Below are 19209 nucleotides of genomic sequence, written 5' to 3' on the forward strand. Positions count from 1 at the left end.
CGAGCCGCAGCTGCAGAGGTAACGCCGGACTTGCTGGCTACAGTCTGGGATGAAATCGACTTCAGGTAGGATATATGTCACATTACAAACGGAAGCCATATCGACTGAATGTATTTTTCTACGAAATGAGACCTGAACAAAATCTAAATCAGTTTTAAAGTATCAGTTTAATCAGTTTTACAGTATGTAAATCAGTTTTTATATGCTTTTAAATTTGTGAAGTCCTTTCTAAATCAGCCGGTATATGATTTTAATTAGTAATCTCCATTAGGTTAAAAATAGGATCCAGCATAAAAATCCTTTATTTATTCATTTGATGAATAGTATTTCAGTCGATAACGTAGTTTAGAAATGATCGATTACTTTTTTCTACGATTAAGGAGTAGAATACATTTACCTTAAATGATTTATAAATTTTAATTATAATAATCTGAATACGACTTAAATTAGAAATGTTCAGGAGCTTCATTCGTAAGCATCTAGTTTGATTTGTTAATCACGATCACTATTTCACAAATTTTTAAATTTTAATATGAATGGTAGTAAGATTTTAATATTTCGATTAAATAAATATATATATATATATATATTACTAAATCGATGCACTTATTTTTGGAATTTGTGAGTAATTTAAAAAATCAATTAATTTTAGAAAATAAAAATAAATCTGTTTTACTAAAAGAATCCATTAAAAATATTAATCTAAAGAATCGCTACATCAATGGATAGACACGAAATAAAAATACGCATAGTTCACCAAAATTCTCTGTAGGGGTTTCGAACTATTCATAATTTATAATTTTTTTGATTGGCCATTATTCTTATAAAAGTTAAAATACTGTGATTCCAAAAATATAATGTACCCAACATTTTTTGGGTCTCATAAATGTGACCCAAAAAAAAAACATATAATCACGGGGCTATAAAGTTGTATCGAATGTATTTAGTAAAATAACTTTCTCTATAGCAATCTATTCATTATTGAGCTTCTTATTTATTTACCTTATTCATAATGAATAAGGTAAATAAATCTATAATAGTTTAGTTGCTAAAAAAAAATCTTTGTTAGAAAAAAAAATATATATATATATATATATATATAAAAAAAAGGTCCAATTAAATCAAATTAAAGCGAAGAAACATTACCTCCTTGAAAATAGAAGTTTTTTTTTTACATTGATAAGTTTAATGTATGTGTGTGTGGTTTATAATTACGAAACTAAGTAGTTGTCATTTTATTCAAAACAACCCGACGTGGATTACAATGAAAAATATTCAAAGTAAAAATGTAACTTTATAATTTAATTTTGTCACTGCGTTTAATATACTTAGTTTAAGTCATTTTTAATAGGATTTGGTACCACATATCTTATTTGTAAAATCGTTTATAATAATAGGTAGGATCTCTGTATTAAGAGCATATGACCACATATAAAAGGTCGTTCACCCTGAATTCCTTCATCTGTGTTCTGTTGTCTACTTCTGTGTACGAACACAATAGATACGTAGTACCAATAGACAGCCTGATAGGGGCATATCGATAGCCTAAACGGGGTACATCGTAAAACTTCTTACACTCTATTTCTTATCTATATATTTGTATTATTGTGTACTTCCTGATGGTTTCTGACATAATACGTTTATGTAACCTAAAATAGATTAATTTTAATCATAATAAAACATATTACATATTTTTTATGTTCGCTCTTGAAGTTACCGATTTCAATTGCTCTTACTGTTTTAGGTCACCGATATAGAAAGCGTAAGTCGTATAAAACAATGAGATATATATTTTACATGGATATATTTATTTCTTCGCTGTCTAAAAACTGTGTAATATATTAGTAATTACTGCTAGTATCGAATGAAGCTATACGCTTTCCTTTTGATACGATATCCAGTTAATGTCCTTTATAGTAAGTCGTATGCTTATATGCGCATGTATGTTATTTTATTAATTATTATTAGTACAGTTTAATATTCTTGTACCGAAAATAAATCTTCTCTATATTTTAATAAATTAGAAAACGATTTAATAATATTTGTTTAGAGTGTAGAAGTGTTTGATAGCAAAACGTTGATAGTATAAAATTAAAATAAAATAAAACCTGTTGAAACGTGTGATTATAGGAAAGTATTAAATAAATGGATTGAAAAATGAAACGAAAGTTTTTCAGATAAATAAGTCAATAAATTTAAAGTAATTAAATAGAAGAAGTAAAAAGATGTGATGTCACATAATAAGATACCCGGGTATAGTTTGATAGTAATTGAAAAACAAGTGGTGATAAATATTGTCGATAAGGGATTATAAAGGTTTAGAATGCACAAAGCAGATAATTAAAAATAGATATAAGGAACATTAATTAACGATTAAACCGAGACTAGAAAAGTGAAATGTACTAGTTCCCGTTTGAAATATAATATCTCTTAGGTTCTCTCAAAACGTCAGACGAGTTTTTAAGATACAAATATAGACTCCAAATCAACGGCGGTCAAATACGTATCTTGTACATCGATATTTAAAAATTAAAGTTTTAAAATTATCCATGTGTTTATGATTACGAATGTTTAAAGAAAAATTCCTTTCGGTACGCCGGAAGATGGAGTTAGATTTCACCGGGGCAAAATATGGGTAGGCGAATTTCGATTATACGAGCTCGTGTCAAACATTACTTTCTATGTTTTACGGATACTACGTTTTCTCATTAGACTACAAGCTATTGCTAAATTTATCAAGACCTGCTTATGATGTTTCCTGAACTGCTTGATAACACATCTTATTTGAAGATTAGTGGGAGATTCTAGGTTTGTCTCTTTGTATTAATAAAAAAAAGACAATGTTTTCAGAAAGTTTTATTTAAAAACATGTATAAATGTAACAACAGTGATGTTGAGAAGATGATTTGAAAGTACAGTAGGCCTACATTACCCTCATTCAGTATTACAACTTACGTTAGATACCCTACCTTGTTTCAATATACCGATAAGAAAAATCTACTACCTTATCTTCCTATCAATTTAGGCCAAAAAATCACATGATGTAAAATGATGTTTGTATAACATTGATTTCAAGTCTTGAATGTCTCTCTGTGTAACATGACATCGCTGTAGGTTTGTTGAAGAGCCTTTCCTTGTGGCCGTTACCTTGTTATCGCTACGTGCTGCAGCCGCTGTATTCCTTGAAATTAGAATTCAATCGAATGGTTTATAAAGATTACGAAAATTTAGAATACGACAATGGTTTCATATGTAAATAAGTTTCACATGTTTAGCATACGGGAAGCCTGGTCTTCTTACAATTCCAGCAATATTTTGGTCATCCCTTGCCGTAAGGGTTAGTCATATCAAAAATCGTTCGAGACAAAACTTTAGGTAATGTTTAAAGGGCTAATAATCACTTTAAACCGATTCGTTTCTGCGACTATTAAGGAAGGTATGATTTTTTGTCTTCTAAACCCCATTTTTACAAACCCCTGGGTCAATGCTTAGTGACATCTAAAAACTTTACTTAGGTTTTGGCCTTATCCAAAGAATAGTAAGAACTTTAAATGAATTCGATATTTTACTTAATAAAAAAGTTATAGTGATATTTGTTTTTTTTTTCGAAAAACCCCCTCATTTCCACCCCCATGGTCCGATTTTGCCCATTAATAAACTCGATCGAGATTTTGGGTCGTTATATTTTATCTATCAATTTGAAAGTGATTGGCGCAAAATTACGGCAGTTATCGTGTCCAAAGAAAGTGAAATGTACATGTACAAACTTTTAAATTGACGGTGGTTTTGGGGTTTGGAGGATGTGAAACGTGAAGATATGTCGAAATTTTCCGGAAGACAAATCATGGTACCCATTACAATAGGTAGCTTTCTTATGAAATCTACCTAAAGAAAGTATCCACATTTACCAAAAGGGAGACAACCGAACTATTTTCGTGAAGTTCAAGACAATAGTTAGGTGTGAACAAGTTTTCTTATACATCCGTTGCCATTTTTTTTTATGAATTACTGATCCGTTTGAAAAATCATACGACTAATTAATTTAAAATGACAACTAAAAGAGTCTCTTTACGGAAAAAAATATTATGTCGATTAAACTATAACAGTAATAATTAAAAATGTTAAAAAAAAAACCTAAATTTTCTGCATCCCACTTAACGTATTCTCAAATAATTTTCATTAACTCTTTCTAAATTTGGGAAAATTTGCAATCATTCTTCAAATGCTTTTATCTTTCTTCAATCCTTTAAACTTGGAATTTCAAAATATCTAGAAATTGGTTTGTAGACATTCAAATGAAGATTACACACACTAAAAATCAAGTTAACATCTTCATTTACTGAGAAATTAAAAAAAAATAGCCGGGTTTCAAAAGAAAATTCAAAAATCCATTTTGACCTTTAAACTAGGAATTTCCATAAGTCCTTCCTTAGTGTGTACTTGCATCGTAGAAATAACATGTATATAAATTGTATTCTATTTAATGTACCGATCAGAATAACTTATATATATATATATATATATATATATATATTTAGTGCAACAAATCAGTCAGGCGATATTGATGACACGAAAACGGAAGTTAAAATGAAAATCGCAGACCATTGAAACGACAAAAGTTCAGCGCCTTTTAACGTAGATCTGTATTATAATTAGCACGAAATTAAAATTTATCGTGTTTACTTATGGAAAAGTTCCTGCTTGAATTGACCTTATTAAAAAACTTATTAGAAGATTGGCTTTTGATATATTTTACTCTTGATTCTCTAACTTATAGTTTTAAATTTATAACGATTTTTATACATATATTTATTACACACATTTATGCGAAGAATCAGATGTATTATAATAATGAGTTTTCTATGGAAACACTTCTAACGTGGTCAAATATTATTATTGTTTAGTAAATTTATGGGTTCAAATAAATTTGTTACTTCTAATTATTATATGCAGCTATTTGTTTTTTTAGGAATTAGGAGGCGTGCCTTTCCAAATAGTTACTTCATTCATTACGCTTATAGTACAGCCACTGGACAGGAAGCATAGTCCTCAGTTTGGTACACAGGCAATCTTTACCTACAATATCCTCCACCAAAATATAAAGGCATCCGCAACTTCTGCAGATCCCCTTTTCCTTTGCGTTGACCTATCAGGATTCGATCTATCAGGAGTAAGGTCAAGTACAAGGAAACAGGAGCATGAGAAATAATCCTGTTTACAGTATAAATTAAGAGCCCCTCAAGGTATTCCACCCGCAATTCTCGAGATTTCGAGATTTTTTATCAAGAAATAAGCACCTAATTTTATCACTCAACAATTTTTCATTGACTAACTAAAAAATTTACTGCAACAAAAACATTTTTTCAGCAAAAATGAAAAAACTTACATTTAAACCTTGAACAGCTTTCGGATTTCTAAAGGAGCAACAATTTCTTTTGTTTCTGGAATTTTTTGTGGTGTGGAAGTATCCAATCAGTGTGAACAATTATATACAAGCTAACCTTCCCGGATGGATATACGTCGTAAGTAAATATTTCAAACAAAATCTTAATTTTTTACAAATTTAAAATAATTTTAATAATTATTATCATGATCAGCGTGTGCGTATAAATATTTCATATATGAATTTAAACTTACAATTTTAAGTGACTACGAATAAGTAAAATTAAAATTTCAAATAATATCCATATTCTCCAAATAAATAAAATCGAATACCAATTTTTAAACAAAACTTCTTGAAAAATTTTAAAACTTACATTTATTTTAAATGTAAAAAGCTTTCAACTGTTAATATAATCAAAATAACTTTCATAGTTACAATCCAAATACTTAGAGAATATCTCAAAGATAAAGGAAACGTCTACTTTTTCATATAAAAATAATAAACAAACTTTATTTATTCAAATTTCAGCATGCGACAAAAATGGCGGTACCAGCGAAATTCAACTTTTGAAGTCTTCAATAATTTAAAGATAAATTGCGTTAAAAATAACTAGGTTAGGTAAAGTTGATAACAACGAAATGAAAATGGAATTTCAAGATGGCCACCGAAAAAAAAAGAAAATTCAATATGAAACACTGGAGACTGTGTCGTATGACCAAATTCCTGCAAACTAATTGATTCAGTGCCCAGAATTAGTATCTTCGTATTACTGAAATAATATGTGAAGTGTAAATATGTGTACAAAATTTACATCAATAAGTAGCAAATAAGTAATAAATAAATAAGCAGTGGACGGGGACCGTCATTGCTCGACGCTCTGAGTAGTCACCGATTCAAAGGCGGGAACAGAAGCGACGGTGGTCACACCGGCTGCAACCTCAGAAAGGGGAAACAGGCCCTCGTGTATGGTTTTAGGTAGTCTCTGTGGTTTTGGTTGGAAAACTACCTCAGAAAAACATGACTTCAATGTCTACTTAAAAAGTTCCGAAGCCTCGTTAACAAATTAATTTGTCAACCTGTGTAGCTGAATCTTAACCTCAATTTGGTCTTCTTTTTTGTTCTGTTCTGATGCATTTTTATTTTTACTAGCTACATTTCCGGTGGCTGTAACTTAGGCGATCTCAAAGCTTCCTTTTAAGAGAGAGCTGTCATTTTATTATCGATTATTCTCTCTATCATTGTAGGTAACGTTGAAACGAGGTTACTGAGGAGGTTATCTGCATCACTATTAACGGTAGAAACAGTAGCCGCTGCCTGAGCATAGATTGTTGTTGCTCTAATGCTATTTACAATTTTTTTAGCATCAACATGCTGACCCGTAAGGTTTTAACTTCGTCTTCATCTGTGTAAACAGGACAGTTACTTGATCGACATGAATGATGTCCTTTGCAGTTGACGGAGCTAGGAGGATACTTGCACGGTAACCTTCATTAGCCTCTTCACCACACACCCGGATTTTTGGTCTCTTCCATCGAACCGCGGTGCAGCCATTTCGCTGGCACCTGAAGCATCGCATGAGCTACGGCATGAAAACTCGCACATCCAGACGGTTTATATTAGCGCGAACTTTCTCCGGTAGAGTAGGTCTATTAAAAATGAGGAAATGAGAGGCAGAAGGTAGAATTCTGCCAATCCTTCTTATTCTTTGGCACTTTATTAATCTATGATGTGGCAACTGCTCTACAATCTTCTGTTCAGAACAACTGAGTAGATCTCGACAAACTATAACACCCTTTGAGGTATTCAAAGTGCTGTGAGGGTCGACACGTTCAGCAAACTCACCTATTTTGTTTAATCCAAGAATCCGCTACTGGATGTCATAGATCGTCTCGACGTAAAGACCGCTGAATGTTTTCGTTTTTTTTTTTTACTGCGCCGCCAGCGCAATTAGTTATTTCACGAGCGATAAGTAAAGGCCTTACCCTCGCGAAATTACCATCTTCCTTCGTGATCATAAGATATTCATATCTAGTCTATTTAACCTACATGTGAAATTACACGTGGCAGGGAATTACTTCTAAATTTTTTCACAAAAATTATACTGTAAAAAAAGGATACTATAAATCCATTAGAACATGCAAAGACAAGCAATAATTGAAAGAATACTATTGTAAACCTTCAGGTATACTATTAATACTTGACGTTCATACAAGTTCTTTACGTTCATATAAGACGTTCTTGTTTCATATAAGTCTTGACGTTCGTACAAGAATGAAGTTAAAATTTGAATTGTAAATATTTTGAATTTAATTGTTCATATACAATCTTATCTTGAGCAACACCTAGCAAAAAATACAAAGTATTTGACCCAAAATTATAACCGATTGATGTAGAACGTAAAAGTACAGGTGATATTTTTTGTCTAAATTTAAAAACAAAAACTTTCACTGTTTAGAACTTTCAATATTAAGAACTTATTAATATTAACAGAGTTATTATTATTATTAAATAAAAATTGTAGTATTAGAATATTTAAAAACCATTGATCACCGCGACAAGTAGTTCGTTTTAAATTCGTAGAAATTAATTCTGCAAATATATGGAGAAGTAAGAAAAGAATTGTACAAATACAGAATACATTACAGATAGGGAATGAAGGTTAATCAAGAACTATGTTTACGGAAATTAACAGATACGTAACCTATACCGAACAAGATAAAAACTAAAATTTCACTGCCTAAAGCAATATTTTTTTTTAAACTGTATCCATTTTAAACCGGTTTATTAAAATAAAACGAAAATAGACCAATATTATGTATAAGTCACTTTTAGCATCCGAATTTTTAACAGTTTACTTAGCCATGCATACTCGTTAAAGAATACACCCCACATTGAGTTTAAATACTTATACATACGCATACGTGTACATTTTGTGCAGCAAACAAAATAAAGGAATTTTAAAACAAATTTCTAATCAAGTAACAAAATGTTAATTAAAAAAGTAGGCTATCTATTAAAGTTTGTTTTTCTTATGAAATTTTAAACCACGAAACCAGTATATTAATAAAATAATAAAATATATTTAAAAAATACTTTCATTGTATTGGGAAGTTTGTTTATAAAAGAAAATATTTACAAATATAATATAGACAGATGAAAAGACCGTAAAAGTAATCGATGGAATTCTCATTAGCCACTATAAATGAAAACATAATTAATATTTTAATAAATGATTCCGTTATCTAAATAACATAAAATTAGCATATTAATTTCTATTTACATTTCGAATTATAAATTATCTACTGTGCACACAATTTATAGAATCAAGTAAAGTAATACCAAATTAAACAGTAAAAAATATTAATTATTTTTTAAACTTATTTTATTTTTATTTAAGAAAATATGTATTCTGCTTTAATCCAATATGAAAATTATCACTTTTAGATTATAAATTCTAGCTTATTAGACATTTTGACCATTTAAATAAACAACGTTTATTTTTTTAATTATCGGAAAATGAAAACATTTACAGTCAAAATAAAGGTTCTTACTTTGATTTAGATGTAGACAAATATTTGTAATGAAACATGTATAATGGTCACGTATAAAATTTGAAGATATTTTTTGTTTGTGGTTATAGTTAACTAATTTTTTTTACCTCCGGGTCTACCGTTAAGTATTGCTTCAGAGCAATGACAATATTTGTGACCTCCGGATGAAAGGCCGAAACGCTATTACTCACGCCATGGAGACCGGCAGTTATCTAATATTGGATTGTTGTAGCGTAATAACATATATATACTAACCTGAAGCCATTCTGATATAAAATATATTTTTAAGCGAAACCTGAAGAAAATTATTCGGAAAAATTGAAGTAAGATAATAAACATACTTTAAATATAGTTAACCTTATCTCGTACTCGGTAATAATTATTATTTAACGTTGTGTTTTTGCATTCTTTATTTTATTTTTTCAAGATAAAGCTTTACTTTTTTGCGATTATTACGAACAGTTTTTTTTTCATTCGGCGGTCATTTTTTAGGCTTTCTCAACTTAAAAAAAAACATAAAAATAAAATCGAATTAAAAAAAATGAAACTGTGAACATTTTTTTTCAAATTTTTCTTTAATCTTTTACTTTTTGATGTCGGTTTCAAATAAAAAGATTAATTATGGCTTCTTATAACTGATTAATTTAGTTTTGTGTCGATTTTAAAACATTGAAATTCAAGGAAAAATTTAATGGTTCTATTTTTTTATGTTTTTAGATATATTTTGAAAATATATTTCAAAATATACATTATTTTATTTCTTTAGTTTTTTTTGTTCTTTCTTTTCTTTTATTTTTTAATTTCTTCAGTTTATTTTTCAATATTAATGCAGATTAATATCAATGTATACTGTGGATTGTATTATCACAACATATGAAAAGTGTTATTTTTTTAGTTACTCCTTAATATTATGGTAAAAATATTAATAAATAAAAACGAGGGATATTATTCATGAGGTTAAAATTTTTATAACAGGGTTACTTGGTAAATTGACTGGGTTTATAATAGGGATATTTGGTAAGTTAAGGGTACCTTTATTATCGGATATTTTTTAAGACCTGAATAATGTTATGCCTCCATAAAGATCTATGTGAAATATTTAATCGGAATATTTAAAATATTCCGATATTTCCACCAGATATCACAGATATCACCATACTGGAAATTAAGTGATAATTTCTCTTTAGCTGATCTATTCATAATACTTATTGAGACATTTAATATTTTTCCTGTTGAAGTTATAAGTAATAATAAATTACTAAGCTAAATTAAACATTATAATATACTTGCACAAGCATTTAAAAAATTAAAGCTAATAAGGGAACAAATATTTATATTTTTTTGTACACCTTAGTATGTAAACATTGCGGATAATAAGTAAAGCATATTAAATAAATATCTGATAAATATTGGGTTTTTTATTTTTTCGGTGCAAAAATTATTTCGTTAAAAAAATGGAAAAATAATTTGCCTTAAGCAGTACTTTAGATTTTAAAGGTTCAGGGATCGTTTATTATAAAACTATTTTATATTAGAATAATTAAAAACTTGTTTGATGACCTTCGTAACGGAATGATAACGTCTCAGACTTTCCTTTGGAAGATCCTTTATTCGAATCTCGGTCAGGTATAGCGATTTGCATACGCTATAAACTTTCCATTTAAGTTTCCACGCACAAGCTTTGAGCTAATGCGGTGAATTAATCATCAACCCCCTTCCTCAACAAAAAATGATCATAAAGAGTTCAGTTTAACGTTTCACATTAGTAATAAAATTATTCAAATAAAATATGCTCGTTTTATAATATTTTGATATATTTTTTTTATCCACAGCATAACTTACAACGAAATAAATCTTTTAATAACTAATAATCTTTAGATGGAAATCGACAAAATAATAATTGGTTTTTATTTTGGAATACTATCGATTTTAAAAGTGATTAAGGTTTAGTCTGCTGACAAAAATTAATATATTTTTAATACTAGGTTAGTATTTAAACCCACCGGGTTGGTCTAGTGGTGAACGCGTCTTCCCAAATCAGCTGATTTCGAAGTCGAGAGTTCCAACCTTCAAATCCTAGTAAAGGCAGTTACTTTTATACGGATTTAGATACTATCGTGGATACCGGTGTTCTATGGTGGTTGGGTTTCGATTAACCACACATCTCACAAATGGTTGACCTGAGACTGTACCAGACTACACACACTCATACATATCATCCTCTGAAGTAATATCTGATGGTGATTCCCGGAGGCTAAAACAGGAAAAAATTTAGTATTTAAAGACCGCTTAATTGCTTTATCATGAACTAATTCGTCACAAAAAAGATTGCATCATATTAAGAAGGGTTGAGTAATACAATATAAGTGTTTTAACCTTACATAATTTATCTGAAGTAGCTTACACTATCAAAATTAATTTTTTTTCCTAGTATTTCTGTTTTATAAACATTCACAATTGCAGGATGACGTCCCTTTACGATTAGCGCACATAACCTTCCTGAAGAAAGTCAGAGGCGATAATACTCTGTTCTAAAGGTCAACGAGTTAGTCATAGTGTTATCATTATTTTTATTATTTAAATTCAAAATAATAATGGGGTGTCGTATCAGAGTACAAATTAAGTCAATGATAACTTTTAAATGGATATAAAAGGCTATATTACCATTATTTTTATCTGTGGGATTCAATTAACAGGATTCTATTAATAATGTTGGCCAGAGGGTAGACACCACCAATTAACGTAATCGAGACAATTATAGTAGTTTTTTGAGGTCAGTGTAATGTTATAATAAAAATTAAATTAAATTAAATATCTCGACAATATATTAGAACGTACGCCTATTATAGATACTTTTTTATTGTGCATATTTTTTTATGTATACTAAAAATTTTTTATTGTACATATATTCAAGTAAAGAGAAAGTCTACATTTTATTAAGAGAAAGTGATTTACCATAAGCCTGTGTTAAGAACATTTAAAAAAATATATAAGTTCCATAAATGTTTTTAATTTCTATTGTTTTATAGTTTCTGGTACAAAAAATACTAATTTTTATGATTTGTAAAAATCAAAACTTCAAAGAAAAATTGAAGAAAAAAAAATTTTAGAAAAAAAGACACTAAAAAATGATTAATAATACTTTTTCTAATTCTTTAAATTTTTGATTTTTTTGAAATCGGTGGAGAATTAAAAACAAATATCATCAATACAACCTGCTAACCTTAAATTAGATGACGACTTAAACAATTTTAAATTCAAAGAAAGAATTTGTTAAAAATGATTACTTCTCAGTTTCATTAACCAAAGTATATCATAAGGTTCTCCAGGACTCACATAGCTTATTGAACTCGTCAAAATAATGGAAAAAAGTGCATATAAACATATGTCCTAAAATGCTTAGTTTGCGAGTTACGGCTAGTGAAAGATTTCGCGCGGATTTCAGGTACCACGGTGAAATGAGGTCGTACTGGAATTTTTAGGATGTTAATGAAGGAGCAGAATTACTGATTCTACGTGGTTTTTGACCTGAAAAATCGAATAAAATAGGTCCTAGAATTGTATCTGCAATTAGTTTTTCAGAAATCTAGGGTGAAAACTAATAAATTGGGGTAAAAAACCCCGTTTTTTATGTCTGACGTTCAATAACTTTGTTAAATGGGTAATAAACACATATAAATTTTAAATAAACTTGTAGATAAATTGATTCGGAACAAAATAGTGTAAGATAAGTTGAATAAAAGAAAGAAAAGTTAGAAAAATTCTAATCTTATTTAGAAACAGTCACTACACCAAAGTACCAGTTTATAATAAATGTTCAAAAATGAGCCCGCCATTTTCAATACATTTACTGGCACGCTTCTATAGTGTTTTGTTTCTTGCTTTAGTTTTTCAGGGTTGCCTTTGCTGAGTGTAAGTCCCGGATACTACATGATATACTCTGTATATATATACGAGTATAAACTTATTTTTAAATGCATTAAGATGACTGCTATTTGTTTATGAAAAAGAACCCTTCTTATCAAATCCATCAGTCACGAAAAATCTGCATCTTGGCAAAAAAAGAGAAAAGTAATTTAGAAAAACGTCAAAATAAGTGACTTTTGTCGACAATATGCTAATGCACTACGGGAGTGCATTTTTTTTTACAATATTTTTTCCTATTAATTTTAGTTATTTTTAGCGAAACCATTTTTGTTGTTTGGATAGAATATCAGAATACTTACCATTTTAATAAAAATCCAATACTAAACACTAATAACGATAACAAAATTTTGAAAATCGTGTAATTTATCACTAAATTATTCACTTCATCAAATAATCCAAGAACAAAGAAAGAAAGAAGGTTACACAAAAATTCAATATTTTCAATAATACATTTGCTAAGTAACAAATACATTTGCCAATTATTGCATATATATAATACATATATATAATACGGCCGATCTCCGTGGCAGTGTGGAAGTGTCTCGGTCTTTCGTACAGAGCTTCGAATTCCGATCAGTCATAGCAGTTTTCATACCCTACAAATTTCCATTTTCATATTCCCACGTACAAGCTTCTTTGTAAGGTTTTGTGGTAACTTAAATTCATCAGTAAAAAAAGAAAAGTAAAATGACACACATCTAAACAGATTCTATTTTCTAATTTCATCAGACATTACTGAAAATACTACTTTTTAGTGTCAATTAACATTTTTATAAAAAAATATTTAAACGTTTCTCTTTCACATTGTATTAATGGGAGTTGTAGTTATTTCATATAGAATTAATTTACGCTTTCAACATAAGTTTTGCATACGGTTGAGTAAGATAATCCAAGAGCTTTTTAAGATTACTCTAGAAAATTTCTTTTATAGTTTGATTAAATATTTAATAAAAATATTATAACAAAGAAATGATAGTGAATTACACGTAATGAAAATTATAGTCTTTGTAAATGAAATCATCATAGCATGCATAAAAAAATGTAAAAATTAGTTAAAAACAGTTATTAAAAAATAAGATATAAAATAACTTTCCTTTAAGGAAGGTAGAATATTATCTTGCGGAGGAATATTATAACAGTTTTTCTGGTACGTTAAATCCATAAACAGCAGCTATTTTCCAATTATAAACTATTTCTTTTATAGAAGTTTCTTAAATTTTGATTTACCGATTCAATCTCTTTTTAACAGTTCATTTTTTTATTTATGATTATTTTTTATTAACAACAATTTGAGATCTACGTGATTTTTTTCATGTAGGCAAACACTTAGTTATGATCCTTTTTAACTACTAAATTAAAATAACAAATTTTGTGTAAATGAGAGAAAAAATATAAGTAGTACAGAGGTAATATATTTTAGGCAGATTTCATAAGAAAGCTACCTATTGTAATGGCTACCATGATTCGATTTCCGGAAAATTTCGACACCTCTTCGAGTTTCACATCCCCCAGACCCCAAAATCATAGTCAGCTCAAAAGTTGTGTCCACTTTCTTGTGGACACAATAACTACCGTAATTTTGCTCCAATCACTTTCATATTGATACTTAATATTCAACAACCCAAAATTTCGGTCGAGTTCGTTAATGGGCAAAATCGGTCCATGGTGGGGGGTGGGGGTGGAAATGGGGGGGCTTTTTCGAAAAAAACAAATCGCTATAACTTTCTTATTAAGGAAAATATCGAATTCGTTTAAAGTTCCTACTATTTTTTGAATAAGTGGTTAAAACTTATATAAGTAAAGTTTTTGGTATCACCAACCACTGGCCCAGGGGATTGAAAGAATGGAGTTTCGAAGACAAACAATCACACCTCCCTTAATAGGCAGAGTATCGAATAGGTTTAAAGTGGTGGTTAGTACTCTAAAAATTACCTAAAATTTTTGTCTGAAACAATTTTTTATATGACCAACCTTTACGACAAGGGATGACCAAACTGTTGCTGGAATTGGAAGAAAATGGGGCTTGTCGTATGCTAAACATATGAAATATTTTTACACATGCAACCATTGTCATACTGAGTAAATCTGAATTTTTTTTTAACTTTAAGGTGGAAATCTTTTCTATCCCCTACTTAACACCGGTGAAATCTACCTCCGCCTTCCGGTGTGCCGAAAGGGATTTTTTTTTTGTTTACAGTCATATTTTTGTTTTATTAATAGTGAATATTTATAGTTTTATCTCACCTTTTCCGTTTTGTAAGGTTTCTATTCAAACAAACACTTAAAAGCAAATTAAGCAAGGTACGATTCTAAGCTATGTTTAATTTGGTTTCCTCTGTTACTTATTTACCAGCAAAAAATCTCATAGGCTCAGTAATATCACTTTATCTTTAATAATTTAAAATAGTTTAAATATTCAAAAAATTTGATATTTAACTCTAAAAAATATTTGACAGTCAACCAGTTAATATTTTTTTTTAGATATTAAATATTAGACTGTCATATTTTGATTGTCATCAAAACCTGTTAAATTTGGTTGAAAAATAATTTAACATAAACAAATGTAGTATTTAAACATTTTTTTAATTATTCATTGTTTTACCAACAATGTTTATATCTCCATTTGTAGCTATGCTAAAATTTGTAATTATACGTATGTAAATATTACTTATACATTTGTTATTATAATTGTTTGAATGTTTAGTTTTAATATTTTTAATTCACCACATGTTTGTTTTGTGCAATGTGTGTGTATTATGCTGTTTTCCAGAGAAAAGATTACATTAATATCTGTTTTTTAATTTCCACGACCGCTGTTAGGTAATGCTTCAGAGGATGAGAGGAAATGACTATTTTGTAGTGTGTGAAAATGTTATGCCTAAATGGGATTTAAACATAGGACCTTCAAATGAAAAACCAAGATGTTACCACTCGTGCCAGTGAGGCTTGCACATTAATTTATTGCTTTACACTAACTGTCCCTTGCTTTGACGCATGTGAAGTATTTGAACATAGCAAATAGTTGAAATACCTTGCTCATCTGAGTAAACATGCTGCCCTTTGCAGAGTTGTATATCACCTACATTTTGGTGATACTGGCATGCTAATGTAATACAGTACATTCAGCTTGATGAAAAATCAACATGAAACCATGTTATCTAGTAAGCATCTCTTGCGATGTATGTTATTCTTGAGTCTAGATATTACCCTACTTTCAGAAGTAATTGGTATCTTATATCAGATCGACTACAAGACTTTGGTTACAGCATCCAATACATAAATAAATTGCTTCTTTGATTAAATTACCTGACTGAGGATATCTTAATACATGACCCACTATTCTTTTTATTACTTCCTTGTACAAAGTAAAGGAAGTTGTGGTCGTGAAACATTTCGGTTTTCATATTTTAATGGAAATATCCATCCCTGAATCCACTTTGACTAGTTTCGGCATGACATCTATATGTATGTGTGTATGTATGTGTAAACGATTAGCCATAGGATGTTGAAATTTTGGATTTAGCACTGTTGTAATATCTAACTGTTCACCTCTCTTATTGATTGCAATCAAAATTAAAATTAAAATTTTAATTAATGAAATATTTGGATCTTATAGGGAAGGTTTTTTAACTTTTTTTTTTTAATTTAAATATATTGATTTAATAATTATTAACCCATGATTGTAAAAAATGTTTTACAACAAATAATAATTCATTGATAATAAAAGAAAAAAAAATGAAAACAAATTATTAGTAAATTAAAATTAGAAGTAAAATAAAATTAAAATAATAGAATTGGTGAAACATCTGATTATTTAATACTAATTGAAAATTATAATTTAGAATCATATTATTTTTGGATTTTCTTAGCAAATTCTTATAAAATTGTATATTTATTTAAAAAAATCATTTTATTTAATTATTTGGCAGAAAAATAAAACACATTTTTGAATTGTATTCAATTGAAGGTGATTGTTGACAATTTTTTTTTCTTGTGTATAATATGCACAAGATTTCTGGTGTGTCGTATAAATAAAAGTTAATAATAAACTATTCTGCTAAGTGAATTCCTGTATAATGGTTACAAATATTAATTTTAACCTTAACTTATAGAATGATCAGTTTTTATTATTGGATTATTTGGTTAACAATTGATTTAAAGAGTAATCAAGTGACTTTTACTCTAACCTTTAATATTCAGGTAAGATTGTTGAATTAATAATTGCACAAGTATTTGATGTTAATAAAAACTAATATTTTAGCAATTATGAACTGTCCAAAGAAAGAATTGGAAGATCGTATTTCACTTTCAAATGAAATAAATTTAAATGAAGAGCAGCAAAAATGTGTATATGTAATTTAATAGATGTACAAGGAAGTCGCATCGGATTTATTTTTTTTTTTACAAGATTATGAAATAAATTTCTGTTTCCAACACAGGTGATTTTCAAACTTTGTCCTTAATAGTAGATTTTTCAAAAAGTAATATTATTTATCTTTCTAAATTTTTTTTTGTCCATATTTTATTGACATAAAATGTTACACTGTATGCAAATATTTCAAAGTATTTTTAACAAATTCTTAATTATACACATTAGATTTTAGTAAAATTTCTTCAGCAAGAAAGGTCTCTCCAGGTCTGCAACAGCCAATTTTTCTCTGATTTTAGTATTATTATTATTATTTGATTAATTTTTCAATAAATACCTAAAGACTGATCTTCAAAAATTAAGTAAGAAAATCTTTAAAATAAAAGTTATGAATAAAATATCAAACAAATAAAAAATTTAATTTATGAAATTATGATCATGATTATAATTTTCTTTAGTGTAGATGTTTACTGAAGGAAGTGTTATCATGTTGCTTTTTCAAGCTGAATATACTGTGTCATTTTAGCAAGTTAGTATCACCAAAATGTTGGTGATATATAACTCTGCAAATGACATATTCACTATGTTGAGCAAAGGGGGTTGTCTGTAAAGGGACTAAAATTTTTCTCAGGAAAAGCAACTGTAAGTGATGCTTATTGTATTTCAAGTACTTCACATGCTTTCTTTATTTTTTTTTTTAAATAAGTGTTTACTTATTTAAACAAAGTAAATTAAAATGAAAAAAATAACCATAAATAAATGAAAAAAGTTATAAAAGATTTAAAAATTACATATTTTCATGGATTTTCAAAATATTTCAAATTTTGATTGTGATTTAAATTATTACTCCTTGTATTCAGATAAAGCCCTATTTGAAAAAAATAATGGAAGCCTAGTAAATTGAAAATTTTAAACTGCTGAATTTTATAAAAATAACCTTATCGATTTAGGCTTTTCTAAAATTCAATATTTGAATAAATTATATTTTTTTTATTTTTTTCTAATTTTATTTTACTAATAGCAAGAAAAGTTAAAAGGTAAAGTTAATAAATTTATTGGAAAAAAAAATTGGAATAGGAAAAGAATAGATAACACATCAGAAGCTCTCTCTCTCTCTCTCTCTCTGTGCATGTGTGTGTGTGTGTGTGTGTGTGTGTGTGTGTGTGTGTGTGATTGCGCATGCACGCGCGTGTTAGTAACTCTTAATCAAAATACAGGCAGGCTGATCTTGGTTCACGGTTCATTTATCAATAATTTAGTTATGCATGACTTTTTTATATAAAAAAGTACTTGTTAGTTGGCAAATCTATACGTGATCTAATATATATTTTGCAACAAATGAGTACAATGAAAATCATTTGAAAAGGAGGGAAAAAAATAATTTATTTTTATTTTTCATATCATGTCATTCTTGTAATGTTTTGATTGAGATAAATATACTGGTTATTAATGAAGTCAAAATAATGGTTGGGTAAACCAATATTTGTCTAATCATATGATTTTATGACTCGATTATAGAAGTTTTATTACTAATAAGTAGCAATTTCAGTAAAATCAGAATAATTGTTTGCTATCTTATGGTACAGGCAGTGGTAATATTTTTGCTTGATTGAGGGTCCCAAATTCAATCCCTGATTAAGAGTTTGAGGATTTGACAAATTAATGAATTAAGGTCTGTAAACTTTATTTTAGTTAACATTTTAAGAATATTAAAAAATGTTTAAAACATTAAAAAATACTATAAAATGAATGAAGTTAATATCAGCATAAAACTGAAAAAAGTTTTCTTTGTTTTATTTATTAGGTGTCATAATCAAAGTGGTTAAAGATGACCTGACATGGCACATACTAATTCTGAATATGCTATAGTCATTCTTAGAATAAGTCATTTCTGGTAAAATTCTAGGGAAATTAAGGAATGAACTGATTTTCTATTGCCTTCTTAACGGAGCTAAATATGCTTTGCATATAAGCATTCT

General features: G+C 28.5%; 1 protein-coding gene across 8 annotated transcripts in view; it reads right to left on the reverse strand.

The window, feature by feature from the left end:
* The window catches only part of sano (CABIT domain-containing protein serrano), a 96006-nt gene that overhangs the window by 25453 nt on the left and 51344 nt on the right, over positions 1-19209 (reverse strand). For 2 of the 8 annotated variants that reach the window (XM_075360753.1, XM_075360759.1), the window contains one exon: positions 10938-11188. The exons of the other annotated variants lie outside the window; for them this stretch is intronic. The gene's annotated coding sequence lies outside the window, so the exon portion shown is untranslated. The remainder of the gene's footprint in view (positions 1-10937; positions 11189-19209) is intronic. 8 annotated transcript variants of the gene reach the window in all.

The sequence above is a fragment of the Lycorma delicatula genome, chromosome 3, assembly GCF_047948215.1.
Source record: "Lycorma delicatula isolate Av1 chromosome 3, ASM4794821v1, whole genome shotgun sequence".
Classification (NCBI taxonomy): Eukaryota; Metazoa; Arthropoda; class Insecta; order Hemiptera; family Fulgoridae; genus Lycorma; species Lycorma delicatula.